The sequence below is a fragment of the Hippocampus zosterae genome, chromosome 1, assembly GCF_025434085.1.
Source record: "Hippocampus zosterae strain Florida chromosome 1, ASM2543408v3, whole genome shotgun sequence".
Taxonomy (NCBI): domain Eukaryota; kingdom Metazoa; phylum Chordata; class Actinopteri; order Syngnathiformes; family Syngnathidae; genus Hippocampus; species Hippocampus zosterae.
The window spans coordinates 42,231,475-42,245,248 of record NC_067451.1 but is presented as its reverse complement, the minus strand read 5'-3'; the positions used below and the strand labels follow the sequence as shown (position 1 = coordinate 42,245,248).

Here is a 13,774-nt window from a genome sequence, read left to right as displayed (position 1 = left end):
GATGCCTTTCCACCTCCACTGGAAAAGCCCACTTTTGCAACAAACATCAAATACTGCATCTGCGTGCTCGCAGAGGACCGTATGCGAGCCTGACAGGCTGCGCGCTCAAACCACCACGGGAGCGGGCCCCTCCTTCGTGCTCTCGGGAGGAGGTCATTAAATGAAAAAAAAATCACCCCACTTCTCCATCCCCGACCCGCAAGTGCCGTGTCTGCTATAAAGGGGACAATTTTCACGTTTTCCCTCGCTTACGGCCATACTACCCTGAGAACGCCCGATCTCGTCCGATCTCGGAAGCTAAGCAGGGTCGGGCCTGGTTAGTACTTGGATGGGAGACCGCCTGGGAATACCAGGTGCTGTAAGCTTTTGCACCCACCTCCAATTCTCAACACGATTCACTGCTCTTTCCAAAAATTTTGGCATTCATTCGTCATTCAACTTTCACTTATCCTGTGGTTTAAAATCGTTTCCTTCACGTTGATTTGACAGATCAACGTCTCTTTGGAATAAAATTAATGTCCAACAGAGGGAGCCGTCTGCACGGGAATCGGTAATGATAGCACTTGGACATGAAACAGCTTGGGATTTCCGCCTGCTGGATGCCTATGCACCTCCACTGGAAAAGCCCACTTTTGCAACAGACATCAAGTACAGCCTCTGCGCGCTCGCAGAGGACCGTATGCGAGCCTGACAGGCTGCGCGCTCAAACCACCACGGGAGCGGGCCCCTCCTTTGTGCACTCCGGAGGAGGTTTATTAAATGAAAAAAAATCACCCCACTACTCCACCCCCGACCCAGAAGTGCCTTGTCTGCTATAAAGAGGACAATTTTCGCGTTTTCCCTCGCTTACGGCCATACTACCCTGAGAACGCCCGATCTCGTCCGATCTCGGAAGCTAAGCAGGGTCGGGCCTGGTTAGTACTTGGATTGGAGACCGCCTGGGAATACCAGGTGCTGTAAGCTTTTGCACCCACCTCCAATTCTCAACACGATTCACTGCTCTTTCCAAAAATTTTGGCATTCATTCGTCATTCAACTTTCACTTATCCTGTGGTTTGAAATCGTTTCCTTCACGTTGATTTGACAGATCAACGTCTCTTTGGAATAAAATTAATGTCCAACAGAGGGAGCCGTCTGCACGGGGATCGGTCATGATAGCACTTGGACATGAAACAGCTTGGGATTTCCGCCTGCTGGATGCCTTTGCACCTCCACTGGAAAAGCCCACTTTTGCAACAAACATCAAATACCGCATCTGCGCGCTCGCAGAGGACCGAATGCGAGCCTGACAGGCTGCGCGCTCAAACCACCACGGGAGCGGGCCCCTCCTTCGTGCTCTCGGGAGGAGGTCATTAAATGAAAAAAAAATCACCCCACGACTCCATCCCCGACCCGCAAGTGCCATGTCTGCTATAAAGGGGACAATTTTCACGTTTTCCCTCGCTTACGGCCATACTACCCTGAGAACGCCCGATCTCGTCCGATCTCGGAAGCTAAGCAGGGTCGGGCCTGGTTAGTACTTGGATGGGAGACCGCCTGGGAATACCAGCTGCTGTAAGCTTTTGCACCCACCTCCAATTCTCAACACGATTCACTGCTCTTTCCAAAAATTTTGGCTTTCATTAGTCATTCAACTTTCACTTATCCTGTGGTTTGAAATCGTTTCCTTCACGTTGATTTGACAGATCAACGTCTCTTTGGAATAAAATTAATGTCCAACAGAGGGAGCCGTCTGCACGGGGTCGGTCATGATAGCACTTGGACATGAAACAGCTTGGGATTTCCGCCTGCTGGATGCCTTTCCACCTCCACTGGAAAAGCCCACTTTTGCAACAAACATCAAATACTGCATCTGCGTGCTCGCAGAGGACCGTATGCGAGCCTGACAGGCTGCGCGCTCAAACCACCACGGGAGCGGGCCCCTCCTTCGTGCTCTCGGGAGGAGGTCATTAAAAGAAAAAAAAATCACCCCACTACTCCATCCCCGACCCGCAAGTGCCTTGTCTGCTATAAAGGGGACAATTTTCACGTTTTCCCTCGCTTATGGCCATACTACCCTGAGAACGCCCGATCACGTCCGATCTCGGAAGCTAAGCAGGGTCGGGCCTGGTTAGTACTTGGATGGGAGACCGCCTGGGAATACCAGGTGCTGTAAGCTTTTGCACCCACCTCCAATTCTCAACACGATTCACTGCTCTTTCCAAAAATTTTGGCATTCATTCGTCATTCAACTTTCACTTATCCTGTGGTTTAAAATCGTTTCCTTCACGTTGATTTGACAGATCAACGTCTCTTTGGAATAAAATTAATGTCCAACAGAGGGAGCCGTCTGCACGGGGATCGGTCATGATAGCACTTGGACATGAAACAGCTTGGGATTTCCGCCTGCTGGATGCGTTTGCACCTCCACTGGAAAAGCCCACTTTTGCAACAAACATCAAATACCGCATCTGCGCGCTCGCAGAGGACCGTATGCGAGCCTGACAGGCTGCGCGCTCAAACCACCACGGGAGCAGGCCCCTCCTTCGTGCTCTCGGGAGGAGGTCATTAAATGAAAAAAAAATCACCCCACTACTCCATCCCCGACCCGCAAGTGCCGTGTCTGCTATAAAGGGGACAATTTTCACGTTTTCCCTCGCTTACGGCCATACTACCCTGAGAACGCCCGATCTCGTCCGATCTCGGAAGCTAAGCAGGGTCGGGCCTGGTTAGTACTTGGATGGGAGACCGCCTGGGAATACCAGGTGCTGTAAGCTTTTGCACCCACCTCCAATTCTCAACACGATTCACTGCTCTTTCCAAAAATTTTGGCTTTCATTAGTCATTCAACTTTCACTTATCCTGTGGTTTGAAATCGTTTCCTTCACGTTGATTTGACAGATCAAGTTCTCTTTGGAATAAAATTAATGTCCAACAGAGGGAGCCGTCTGCACGGGGTCGTTCATGATAGCACTTGGACATGAAACAGCTTGGGATTTCCGCCTGCTGGATGCCTTTGCACCTCCACTGGAAAAGCCCACTTTTGCAACAAACATCAAATACTGCATCTGCGTGCTCGCAGAGGACCGTATGCGAGCCTGACAGGCTGCGCGCTCAAACCACCACGGGAGCGGGCCCCTCCTTCGTGCTCTCGGGAGGAGGTCATTAAATGAAAAAAAAATCACCCCACTACTCCATCCCCGACCCGCAAGTGCCGTGTCTGCTATAAAGGGGACAATTTTCACGTTTTCCCTCGCTTACGGCCATACTACCCTGAGAACGCCCGATCTCGTCCGATCTCGGAAGCTAAGCAGGGTCGGGCCTGGTTAGTACTTGGATGGGAGACCGCCTGGGAATACCAGGTGCTGTAAGCTTTTGCACCCACCTCCAATTCTCAACACGATTCACTGCTCTTTCCAAAAATTTTGGCATTCATTCGTCATTCAACTTTCACTTATCCTGTGGTTTAAAATCGTTTCCTTCACGTTGATTTGACAGATCAACGTCTCTTTGGAATAAAATTAATGTCCAACAGAGGGAGCCGTCTGCACGGGGTCGTTCATGATAGCACTTGGACATGAAACAGCTTGGGATTTCCGCCTGCTGGATGCCTTTGCACCTCCACTGGAAAAGCCCACTTTTGCAACAAACATCAAGTACAGCCTCTGCGCGCTCGCAGAGGACCGTATGCGAGCCTGACAGGCTGCGCGCTCAAACCACCACGGGAGCGGGCCCCTCCTTTGTGCACTCCGGAGGAGGTTTATTAAATGAAAAAAAATCACCCCCCATCCTCCATCCCCGACCCGCAAGTGCCGTGTCTGCTATAAAGGGGACAATTTTCACGTTTTCCCTCGCTTACGGCCATACTACCCTGAGAACGCCCGATCTCGTCCGATCTCGGAAGCTAAGCAGGGTCGGGCCTGGTTAGTACTTGGATGGGAGACCGCCTGGGAATACCAGGTGCTGTAAGCTTTTGCACCCACCTCCAATTCTCAACACGATTCACTGCTCTTTCCAAAAATTTTGGCATTCATTCGTCATTCAACTTTCACTTATCCTGTGGTTTGAAATCGTTTCCTTCACGTTGATTTGACAGATCAACGTCTCTTTGGAATAAAATTAATGTCCAACAGAGGGAGCCGTCTGCACGGGGATCGGTCATGATAGCACTTGGACATGAAACAGCTTGGGATTTCCGCCTGCTGGATGCCTTTGCACCTCCACTGGAAAAGCCCACTTTTGCAACAAACATCAAATACCGCATCTGCGCGCTCGCAGAGGACCGAATGCGAGCCTGACAGGCTGCGCGCTCAAACCACCACGGGAGCGGGCCCCTCCTTCGTGCTCTCGGGAGGAGGTCATTAAATGAAAAAAAAAATCACCCCACGACTCCATCCCCGACCCGCAAGTGCCATGTCTGCTATAAAGGGGACAATTTTCACGTTTTCCCTCGCTTACGCCCATACTACCCTGAGAACGCCCGATCTCGTCCGATCTCGGAAGCTAAGCAGGGTCGGGCCTGGTTAGTACTTGGATGGGAGACCGCCTGGGAATACCAGCTGCTGTAAGCTTTTGCACCCACCTCCAATTCTCAACACGATTCACTGCTCTTTCCAAAAATTTTGGCTTTCATTAGTCATTCAACTTTCACTTATCCTGTGGTTTGAAATCGTTTCCTTCACGTTGATTTGACAGATCAACGTCTCTTTGGAATAAAATTAATGTCCAACAGAGGGAGCCGTCTGCACGGGGTCGGTCATGATAGCACTTGGACATGAAACAGCTTGGGATTTCCGCCTGCTGGATGCCTTTCCACCTCCACTGGAAAAGCCCACTTTTGCAACAAACATCAAATACTGCATCTGCGTGCTCGCAGAGGACCGTATGCGAGCCTGACAGGCTGCGCGCTCAAACCACCACGGGAGCGGGCCCCTCCTTCGTGCTCTCGGGAGGAGGTCATTAAATGAAAAAAAAATCACCCCACTTCTCCATCCCCGACCCGCAAGTGCCGTGTCTGCTATAAAGGGGACAATTTTCACGTTTTCCCTCGCTTACGGCCATACTACCCTGAGAACGCCCGATCTCGTCCGATCTCGGAAGCTAAGCAGGGTCGGGCCTGGTTAGTACTTGGATGGGAGACCGCCTGGGAATACCAGGTGCTGTAAGCTTTTGCACCCACCTCCAATTCTCAACACGATTCACTGCTCTTTCCAAAAATTTTGGCATTCATTCGTCATTCAACTTTCACTTATCCTGTGGTTTAAAATCGTTTCCTTCACGTTGATTTGACAGATCAACGTCTCTTTGGAATAAAATTAATGTCCAACAGAGGGAGCCGTCTGCACGGGGTCGTTCATGATAGCACTTGGACATGAAACAGCTTGGGATTTCCGCCTGCTGGATGCCTTTGCACCTCCACTGGAAAAGCCCACTTTTGCAACAAACATCAAGTACAGCCTCTGCGCGCTCGCAGAGGACCGTATGCGAGCCTGACAGGCTGCGCGCTCAAACCACCACGGGAGCGGGCCCCTCCTTTGTGCACTCCGGAGGAGGTTTATTAAATGAAAAAAAATCACCCCCCATCCTCCATCCCCGACCCGCAAGTGCCGTGTCTGCTATAAAGGGGACAATTTTCACGTTTTCCCTCGCTTACGGCCATACTACCCTGAGAACGCCCGATCTCGTCCGATCTCGGAAGCTAAGCAGGGTCGGGCCTGGTTAGTACTTGGATGGGAGACCGCCTGGGAATACCAGGTGCTGTAAGCTTTTGCACCCACCTCCAATTCTCAACACGATTCACTGCTCTTTCCAAAAATTTTGGCATTCATTCGTCATTCAACTTTCACTTATCCTGTGGTTTGAAATCGTTTCCTTCACGTTGATTTGACAGATCAACGTCTCTTTGGAATAAAATTAATGTCCAACAGAGGGAGCCGTCTGCACGGGGATCGGTCATGATAGCACTTGGACATGAAACAGCTTGGGATTTCCGCCTGCTGGATGCCTTTGCACCTCCACTGGAAAAGCCCACTTTTGCAACAAACATCAAATACCGCATCTGCGCGCTCGCAGAGGACCGAATGCGAGCCTGACAGGCTGCGCGCTCAAACCACCACGGGAGCGGGCCCCTCCTTCGTGCTCTCGGGAGGAGGTCATTAAATGAAAAAAAAAATCACCCCACGACTCCATCCCCGACCCGCAAGTGCCATGTCTGCTATAAAGGGGACAATTTTCACGTTTTCCCTCGCTTACGCCCATACTACCCTGAGAACGCCCGATCTCGTCCGATCTCGGAAGCTAAGCAGGGTCGGGCCTGGTTAGTACTTGGATGGGAGACCGCCTGGGAATACCAGCTGCTGTAAGCTTTTGCACCCACCTCCAATTCTCAACACGATTCACTGCTCTTTCCAAAAATTTTGGCTTTCATTAGTCATTCAACTTTCACTTATCCTGTGGTTTGAAATCGTTTCCTTCACGTTGATTTGACAGATCAACGTCTCTTTGGAATAAAATTAATGTCCAACAGAGGGAGCCGTCTGCACGGGGTCGGTCATGATAGCACTTGGACATGAAACAGCTTGGGATTTCCGCCTGCTGGATGCCTTTCCACCTCCACTGGAAAAGCCCACTTTTGCAACAAACATCAAATACTGCATCTGCGTGCTCGCAGAGGACCGTATGCGAGCCTGACAGGCTGCGCGCTCAAACCACCACGGGAGCGGGCCCCTCCTTCGTGCTCTCGGGAGGAGGTCATTAAATGAAAAAAAAATCACCCCACTTCTCCATCCCCGACCCGCAAGTGCCGTGTCTGCTATAAAGGGGACAATTTTCACGTTTTCCCTCGCTTACGGCCATACTACCCTGAGAACGCCCGATCTCGTCCGATCTCGGAAGCTAAGCAGGGTCGGGCCTGGTTAGTACTTGGATGGGAGACCGCCTGGGAATACCAGGTGCTGTAAGCTTTTGCACCCACCTCCAATTCTCAACACGATTCACTGCTCTTTCCAAAAATTTTGGCATTCATTCGTCATTCAACTTTCACTTATCCTGTGGTTTAAAATCGTTTCCTTCACGTTGATTTGACAGATCAACGTCTCTTTGGAATAAAATTAATGTCCAACAGAGGGAGCCGTCTGCACGGGAATCGGTAATGATAGCACTTGGACATGAAACAGCTTGGGATTTCCGCCTGCTGGATGCCTATGCACCTCCACTGGAAAAGCCCACTTTTGCAACAGACATCAAGTACAGCCTCTGCGCGCTCGCAGAGGACCGTATGCGAGCCTGACAGGCTGCGCGCTCAAACCACCACGGGAGCGGGCCCCTCCTTTGTGCACTCCGGAGGAGGTTTATTAAATGAAAAAAAATCACCCCACTACTCCACCCCCGACCCAGAAGTGCCTTGTCTGCTATAAAGAGGACAATTTTCGCGTTTTCCCTCGCTTACGGCCATACTACCCTGAGAACGCCCGATCTCGTCCGATCTCGGAAGCTAAGCAGGGTCGGGCCTGGTTAGTACTTGGATTGGAGACCGCCTGGGAATACCAGGTGCTGTAAGCTTTTGCACCCACCTCCAATTCTCAACACGATTCACTGCTCTTTCCAAAAATTTTGGCATTCATTCGTCATTCAACTTTCACTTATCCTGTGGTTTGAAATCGTTTCCTTCACGTTGATTTGACAGATCAACGTCTCTTTGGAATAAAATTAATGTCCAACAGAGGGAGCCGTCTGCACGGGGATCGGTCATGATAGCACTTGGACATGAAACAGCTTGGGATTTCCGCCTGCTGGATGCCTTTGCACCTCCACTGGAAAAGCCCACTTTTGCAACAAACATCAAATACCGCATCTGCGCGCTCGCAGAGGACCGAATGCGAGCCTGACAGGCTGCGCGCTCAAACCACCACGGGAGCGGGCCCCTCCTTCGTGCTCTCGGGAGGAGGTCATTAAATGAAAAAAAAATCACCCCACGACTCCATCCCCGACCCGCAAGTGCCATGTCTGCTATAAAGGGGACAATTTTCACGTTTTCCCTCGCTTACGGCCATACTACCCTGAGAACGCCCGATCTCGTCCGATCTCGGAAGCTAAGCAGGGTCGGGCCTGGTTAGTACTTGGATGGGAGACCGCCTGGGAATACCAGCTGCTGTAAGCTTTTGCACCCACCTCCAATTCTCAACACGATTCACTGCTCTTTCCAAAAATTTTGGCTTTCATTAGTCATTCAACTTTCACTTATCCTGTGGTTTGAAATCGTTTCCTTCACGTTGATTTGACAGATCAACGTCTCTTTGGAATAAAATTAATGTCCAACAGAGGGAGCCGTCTGCACGGGGTCGGTCATGATAGCACTTGGACATGAAACAGCTTGGGATTTCCGCCTGCTGGATGCCTTTCCACCTCCACTGGAAAAGCCCACTTTTGCAACAAACATCAAATACTGCATCTGCGTGCTCGCAGAGGACCGTATGCGAGCCTGACAGGCTGCGCGCTCAAACCACCACGGGAGCGGGCCCCTCCTTCGTGCTCTCGGGAGGAGGTCATTAAAAGAAAAAAAAATCACCCCACTACTCCATCCCCGACCCGCAAGTGCCTTGTCTGCTATAAAGGGGACAATTTTCACGTTTTCCCTCGCTTATGGCCATACTACCCTGAGAACGCCCGATCTCGTCCGATCTCGGAAGCTAAGCAGGGTCGGGCCTGGTTAGTACTTGGATGGGAGACCGCCTGGGAATACCAGGTGCTGTAAGCTTTTGCACCCACCTCCAATTCTCAACACGATTCACTGCTCTTTCCAAAAATTTTGGCATTCATTCGTCATTCAACTTTCACTTATCCTGTGGTTTAAAATCGTTTCCTTCACGTTGATTTGACAGATCAACGTCTCTTTGGAATAAAATTAATGTCCAACAGAGGGAGCCGTCTGCACGGGGATCGGTCATGATAGCACTTGGACATGAAACAGCTTGGGATTTCCGCCTGCTGGATGCGTTTGCACCTCCACTGGAAAAGCCCACTTTTGCAACAAACATCAAATACCGCATCTGCGCGCTCGCAGAGGACCGTATGCGAGCCTGACAGGCTGCGCGCTCAAACCACCACGGGAGCAGGCCCCTCCTTCGTGCTCTCGGGAGGAGGTCATTAAATGAAAAAAAAATCACCCCACTACTCCATCCCCGACCCGCAAGTGCCGTGTCTGCTATAAAGGGGACAATTTTCACGTTTTCCCTCGCTTACGGCCATACTACCCTGAGAACGCCCGATCTCGTCCGATCTCGGAAGCTAAGCAGGGTCGGGCCTGGTTAGTACTTGGATGGGAGACCGCCTGGGAATACCAGGTGCTGTAAGCTTTTGCACCCACCTCCAATTCTCAACACGATTCACTGCTCTTTCCAAAAATTTTGGCTTTCATTAGTCATTCAACTTTCACTTATCCTGTGGTTTGAAATCGTTTCCTTCACGTTGATTTGACAGATCAAGTTCTCTTTGGAATAAAATTAATGTCCAACAGAGGGAGCCGTCTGCACGGGGTCGTTCATGATAGCACTTGGACATGAAACAGCTTGGGATTTCCGCCTGCTGGATGCCTTTGCACCTCCACTGGAAAAGCCCACTTTTGCAACAAACATCAAATACTGCATCTGCGTGCTCGCAGAGGACCGTATGCGAGCCTGACAGGCTGCGCGCTCAAACCACCACGGGAGCGGGCCCCTCCTTCGTGCTCTCGGGAGGAGGTCATTAAATGAAAAAAAAATCACCACACTACTCCATCCCCGACCCGCAAGTGCCGTGTCTGCTATAAAGGGGACAATTTTCACGTTTTCCCTCGCTTACGGCCATACTACCCTGAGAACGCCCGATCTCGTCCGATCTCGGAAGCTAAGCAGGGTCGGGCCTGGTTAGTACTTGGATGGGAGACCGCCTGGGAATACCAGGTGCTGTAAGCTTTTGCACCCACCTCCAATTCTCAACACGATTCACTGCTCTTTCCAAAAATTTTGGCATTCATTCGTCATTCAACTTTCACTTATCCTGTGGTTTGAAATCGTTTCCTTCACGTTGATTTGACAGATCAACGTCTCTTTGGAATAAAATTAATGTCCAACAGAGGGAGCCGTCTGCACGGGGATCGGTCATGATAGCACTTGGACATGAAACAGCTTGGGATTTCCGCCTGCTGGATGCCTTTGCACCTCCACTGGAAAAGCCCACTTTTGCAACAAACATCAAATACCGCATCTGCGCGCTCGCAGAGGACCGAATGCGAGCCTGACAGGCTGCGCGCTCAAACCACCACGGGAGCGGGCCCCTCCTTCGTGCTCTCGGGAGGAGGTCATTAAATGAAAAAAAAATCACCCCACGACTCCATCCCCGACCCGCAAGTGCCATGTCTGCTATAAAGGGGACAATTTTCACGTTTTCCCTCGCTTACGCCCATACTACCCTGAGAACGCCCGATCTCGTCCGATCTCGGAAGCTAAGCAGGGTCGGGCCTGGTTAGTACTTGGATGGGAGACCGCCTGGGAATACCAGCTGCTGTAAGCTTTTGCACCCACCTCCAATTCTCAACACGATTCACTGCTCTTTCCAAAAATTTTGGCTTTCATTAGTCATTCAACTTTCACTTATCCTGTGGTTTGAAATCGTTTCCTTCACGTTGATTTGACAGATCAACGTCTCTTTGGAATAAAATTAATGTCCAACAGAGGGAGCCGTCTGCACGGGGTCGGTCATGATAGCACTTGGACATGAAACAGCTTGGGATTTCCGCCTGCTGGATGCCTTTCCACCTCCACTGGAAAAGCCCACTTTTGCAACAAACATCAAATACTGCATCTGCGTGCTCGCAGAGGACCGTATGCGAGCCTGACAGGCTGCGCGCTCAAACCACCACGGGAGCGGGCCCCTCCTTCGTGCTCTCGGGAGGAGGTCATTAAATGAAAAAAAAATCACCCCACTACTCCATCCCCGACCCGCAAGTGCCGTGTCTGCTATAAAGGGGACAATTTTCACGTTTTCCCTCGCTTACGGCCATACTACCCTGAGAACGCCCGATCTCGTCCGATCTCGGAAGCTAAGCAGGGTCGGTCCTGGTTAGTACTTGGATGGGAGACCGCCTGGGAATACCAGGTGCTGTAAGCTTTTGCACCCACCTCCAATTCTCAACACGATTCACTGCTCTTTCCAAAAATTTTGGCATTCATTCGTCATTCAACTTTCACTTATCCTGTGGTTTAAAATCGTTTCCTTCACGTTGATTTGACAGATCAACGTCTCTTTGGAATAAAATTAATGTCCAACAGAGGGAGCCGTCTGCACGGGGTCGTTCATGATAGCACTTGGACATGAAACAGCTTGGGATTTCCGCCTGCTGGATGCCTTTGCACCTCCACTGGAAAAGCCCACTTTTGCAACAAACATCAAGTACAGCCTCTGCGCGCTCGCAGAGGACCGTATGCGAGCCTGACAGGCTGCGCGCTCAAACCACCACGGGAGCGGGCCCCTCCTTTGTGCACTCCGGAGGAGGTTTATTAAATGAAAAAAAATCACCCCCCATCCTCCATCCCCGACCCGCAAGTGCCGTGTCTGCTATAAAGGGGACAATTTTCACGTTTTCCCTCGCTTACGGCCATACTACCCTGAGAACGCCCGATCTCGTCCGATCTCGGAAGCTAAGCAGGGTCGGGCCTGGTTAGTACTTGGATGGGAGACCGCCTGGGAATACCAGGTGCTGTAAGCTTTTGCACCCACCTCCAATTCTCAACACGATTCACTGCTCTTTCCAAAAATTTTGGCATTCATTCGTCATTCAACTTTCACTTATCCTGTGGTTTGAAATCGTTTCCTTCACGTTGATTTGACAGATCAACGTCTCTTTGGAATAAAATTAATGTCCAACAGAGGGAGCCGTCTGCACGGGGATCGGTCATGATAGCACTTGGACATGAAACAGCTTGGGATTTCCGCCTGCTGGATGCCTTTGCACCTCCACTGGAAAAGCCCACTTTTGCAACAAACATCAAATACCGCATCTGCGCGCTCGCAGAGGACCGAATGCGAGCCTGACAGGCTGCGCGCTCAAACCACCACGGGAGCGGGCCCCTCCTTCGTGCTCTCGGGAGGAGGTCATTAAATGAAAAAAAAATCACCCCACGACTCCATCCCCGACCCGCAAGTGCCATGTCTGCTATAAAGGGGACAATTTTCACGTTTTCCCTCGCTTACGCCCATACTACCCTGAGAACGCCCGATCTCGTCCGATCTCGGAAGCTAAGCAGGGTCGGGCCTGGTTAGTACTTGGATGGGAGACCGCCTGGGAATACCAGCTGCTGTAAGCTTTTGCACCCACCTCCAATTCTCAACACGATTCACTGCTCTTTCCAAAAATTTTGGCTTTCATTAGTCATTCAACTTTCACTTATCCTGTGGTTTGAAATCGTTTCCTTCACGTTGATTTGACAGATCAACGTCTCTTTGGAATAAAATTAATGTCCAACAGAGGGAGCCGTCTGCACGGGGTCGGTCATGATAGCACTTGGACATGAAACAGCTTGGGATTTCCGCCTGCTGGATGCCTTTCCACCTCCACTGGAAAAGCCCACTTTTGCAACAAACATCAAATACTGCATCTGCGTGCTCGCAGAGGACCGTATGCGAGCCTGACAGGCTGCGCGCTCAAACCACCACGGGAGCGGGCCCCTCCTTCGTGCTCTCGGGAGGAGGTCATTAAATGAAAAAAAAATCACCCCACTACTCCATCCCCGACCCGCAAGTGCCGTGTCTGCTATAAAGGGGACAATTTTCACGTTTTCCCTCGCTTACGGCCATACTACCCTGAGAACGCCCGATCTCGTCCGATCTCGGAAGCTAAGCAGGGTCGGTCCTGGTTAGTACTTGGATGGGAGACCGCCTGGGAATACCAGGTGCTGTAAGCTTTTGCACCCACCTCCAATTCTCAACACGATTCACTGCTCTTTCCAAAAATTTTGGCATTCATTCGTCATTCAACTTTCACTTATCCTGTGGTTTAAAATCGTTTCCTTCACGTTGATTTGACAGATCAACGTCTCTTTGGAATAAAATTAATGTCCAACAGAGGGAGCCGTCTGCACGGGGTCGTTCATGATAGCACTTGGACATGAAACAGCTTGGGATTTCCGCCTGCTGGATGCCTTTGCACCTCCACTGGAAAAGCCCACTTTTGCAACAAACATCAAGTACAGCCTCTGCGCGCTCGCAGAGGACCGTATGCGAGCCTGACAGGCTGCGCGCTCAAACCACCACGGGAGCGGGCCCCTCCTTTGTGCACTCCGGAGGAGGTTTATTAAATGAAAAAAAATCACCCCCCATCCTCCATCCCCGACCCGCAAGTGCCGTGTCTGCTATAAAGGGGACAATTTTCACGTTTTCCCTCGCTTACGGCCATACTACCCTGAGAACGCCCGATCTCGTCCGATCTCGGAAGCTAAGCAGGGTCGGGCCTGGTTAGTACTTGGATGGGAGACCGCCTGGGAATACCAGGTGCTGTAAGCTTTTGCACCCACCTCCAATTCTCAACACGATTCACTGCTCTTTCCAAAAATTTTGGCATTCATTCGTCATTCAACTTTCACTTATCCTGTGGTTTGAAATCGTTTCCTTCACGTTGATTTGACAGATCAACGTCTCTTTGGAATAAAATTAATGTCCAACAGAGGGAGCCGTCTGCACGGGGATCGGTCATGATAGCACTTGGACATGAAACAGCTTGGGATTTCCGCCTGCTGGATGCCTTTGCACCTCCACTGGAAAA

At 50.8% G+C, this 13,774-nt stretch overlaps 23 non-coding genes across 23 annotated transcripts; all 23 read left to right on the top strand.

Annotated features, from left to right (window-relative positions):
* Positions 1-246: 246 nt before the first annotated feature.
* On the top strand, positions 247-365 carry LOC127612172 (5S ribosomal RNA). The gene has a single exon (XR_007965619.1). It is a non-coding gene; the product is annotated as a 5S ribosomal RNA (ribosomal RNA).
* Positions 366-844: 479 nt separating this feature from the next.
* LOC127614692 (5S ribosomal RNA) lies at positions 845-963 on the top strand. Its single transcript, XR_007966674.1, has one exon. It is a non-coding gene; the product is annotated as a 5S ribosomal RNA (ribosomal RNA).
* A 479-nt stretch (positions 964-1,442) lies between these two features.
* LOC127614998 (5S ribosomal RNA) lies at positions 1,443-1,561 on the top strand. The gene has a single exon (XR_007966779.1). It is a non-coding gene; the product is annotated as a 5S ribosomal RNA (ribosomal RNA).
* A 478-nt stretch (positions 1,562-2,039) lies between these two features.
* Positions 2,040-2,158, top strand: LOC127613489 (5S ribosomal RNA). The gene has a single exon (XR_007966206.1). It is a non-coding gene; the product is annotated as a 5S ribosomal RNA (ribosomal RNA).
* Positions 2,159-2,637: 479 nt separating this feature from the next.
* LOC127612167 (5S ribosomal RNA) lies at positions 2,638-2,756 on the top strand. The gene has a single exon (XR_007965615.1). It is a non-coding gene; the product is annotated as a 5S ribosomal RNA (ribosomal RNA).
* A 478-nt stretch (positions 2,757-3,234) lies between these two features.
* On the top strand, positions 3,235-3,353 carry LOC127612161 (5S ribosomal RNA). Its single transcript, XR_007965614.1, has one exon. It is a non-coding gene; the product is annotated as a 5S ribosomal RNA (ribosomal RNA).
* Positions 3,354-3,832: 479 nt separating this feature from the next.
* On the top strand, positions 3,833-3,951 carry LOC127612156 (5S ribosomal RNA). The gene has a single exon (XR_007965613.1). It is a non-coding gene; the product is annotated as a 5S ribosomal RNA (ribosomal RNA).
* Positions 3,952-4,431: 480 nt separating this feature from the next.
* LOC127615844 (5S ribosomal RNA) lies at positions 4,432-4,550 on the top strand. Its single transcript, XR_007966972.1, has one exon. It is a non-coding gene; the product is annotated as a 5S ribosomal RNA (ribosomal RNA).
* A 478-nt stretch (positions 4,551-5,028) lies between these two features.
* Positions 5,029-5,147, top strand: LOC127612136 (5S ribosomal RNA). Its single transcript, XR_007965599.1, has one exon. It is a non-coding gene; the product is annotated as a 5S ribosomal RNA (ribosomal RNA).
* Positions 5,148-5,626: 479 nt separating this feature from the next.
* Positions 5,627-5,745, top strand: LOC127612125 (5S ribosomal RNA). Its single transcript, XR_007965588.1, has one exon. It is a non-coding gene; the product is annotated as a 5S ribosomal RNA (ribosomal RNA).
* A 480-nt stretch (positions 5,746-6,225) lies between these two features.
* LOC127615837 (5S ribosomal RNA) lies at positions 6,226-6,344 on the top strand. Its single transcript, XR_007966970.1, has one exon. It is a non-coding gene; the product is annotated as a 5S ribosomal RNA (ribosomal RNA).
* A 478-nt stretch (positions 6,345-6,822) lies between these two features.
* LOC127612114 (5S ribosomal RNA) lies at positions 6,823-6,941 on the top strand. The gene has a single exon (XR_007965577.1). It is a non-coding gene; the product is annotated as a 5S ribosomal RNA (ribosomal RNA).
* Positions 6,942-7,420: 479 nt separating this feature from the next.
* LOC127614686 (5S ribosomal RNA) lies at positions 7,421-7,539 on the top strand. Its single transcript, XR_007966673.1, has one exon. It is a non-coding gene; the product is annotated as a 5S ribosomal RNA (ribosomal RNA).
* Positions 7,540-8,018: 479 nt separating this feature from the next.
* Positions 8,019-8,137, top strand: LOC127614990 (5S ribosomal RNA). Its single transcript, XR_007966775.1, has one exon. It is a non-coding gene; the product is annotated as a 5S ribosomal RNA (ribosomal RNA).
* A 478-nt stretch (positions 8,138-8,615) lies between these two features.
* Positions 8,616-8,734, top strand: LOC127613150 (5S ribosomal RNA). Its single transcript, XR_007966083.1, has one exon. It is a non-coding gene; the product is annotated as a 5S ribosomal RNA (ribosomal RNA).
* Positions 8,735-9,213: 479 nt separating this feature from the next.
* Positions 9,214-9,332, top strand: LOC127612108 (5S ribosomal RNA). Its single transcript, XR_007965570.1, has one exon. It is a non-coding gene; the product is annotated as a 5S ribosomal RNA (ribosomal RNA).
* Positions 9,333-9,810: 478 nt separating this feature from the next.
* On the top strand, positions 9,811-9,929 carry LOC127612106 (5S ribosomal RNA). Its single transcript, XR_007965569.1, has one exon. It is a non-coding gene; the product is annotated as a 5S ribosomal RNA (ribosomal RNA).
* Positions 9,930-10,408: 479 nt separating this feature from the next.
* Positions 10,409-10,527, top strand: LOC127615830 (5S ribosomal RNA). Its single transcript, XR_007966968.1, has one exon. It is a non-coding gene; the product is annotated as a 5S ribosomal RNA (ribosomal RNA).
* Positions 10,528-11,005: 478 nt separating this feature from the next.
* Positions 11,006-11,124, top strand: LOC127613872 (5S ribosomal RNA). The gene has a single exon (XR_007966352.1). It is a non-coding gene; the product is annotated as a 5S ribosomal RNA (ribosomal RNA).
* A 479-nt stretch (positions 11,125-11,603) lies between these two features.
* On the top strand, positions 11,604-11,722 carry LOC127612099 (5S ribosomal RNA). Its single transcript, XR_007965568.1, has one exon. It is a non-coding gene; the product is annotated as a 5S ribosomal RNA (ribosomal RNA).
* A 479-nt stretch (positions 11,723-12,201) lies between these two features.
* Positions 12,202-12,320, top strand: LOC127615823 (5S ribosomal RNA). Its single transcript, XR_007966965.1, has one exon. It is a non-coding gene; the product is annotated as a 5S ribosomal RNA (ribosomal RNA).
* Positions 12,321-12,798: 478 nt separating this feature from the next.
* LOC127613871 (5S ribosomal RNA) lies at positions 12,799-12,917 on the top strand. Its single transcript, XR_007966351.1, has one exon. It is a non-coding gene; the product is annotated as a 5S ribosomal RNA (ribosomal RNA).
* Positions 12,918-13,396: 479 nt separating this feature from the next.
* Positions 13,397-13,515, top strand: LOC127612094 (5S ribosomal RNA). The gene has a single exon (XR_007965567.1). It is a non-coding gene; the product is annotated as a 5S ribosomal RNA (ribosomal RNA).
* The last annotated feature ends 259 nt before the right edge of the window (positions 13,516-13,774 follow it).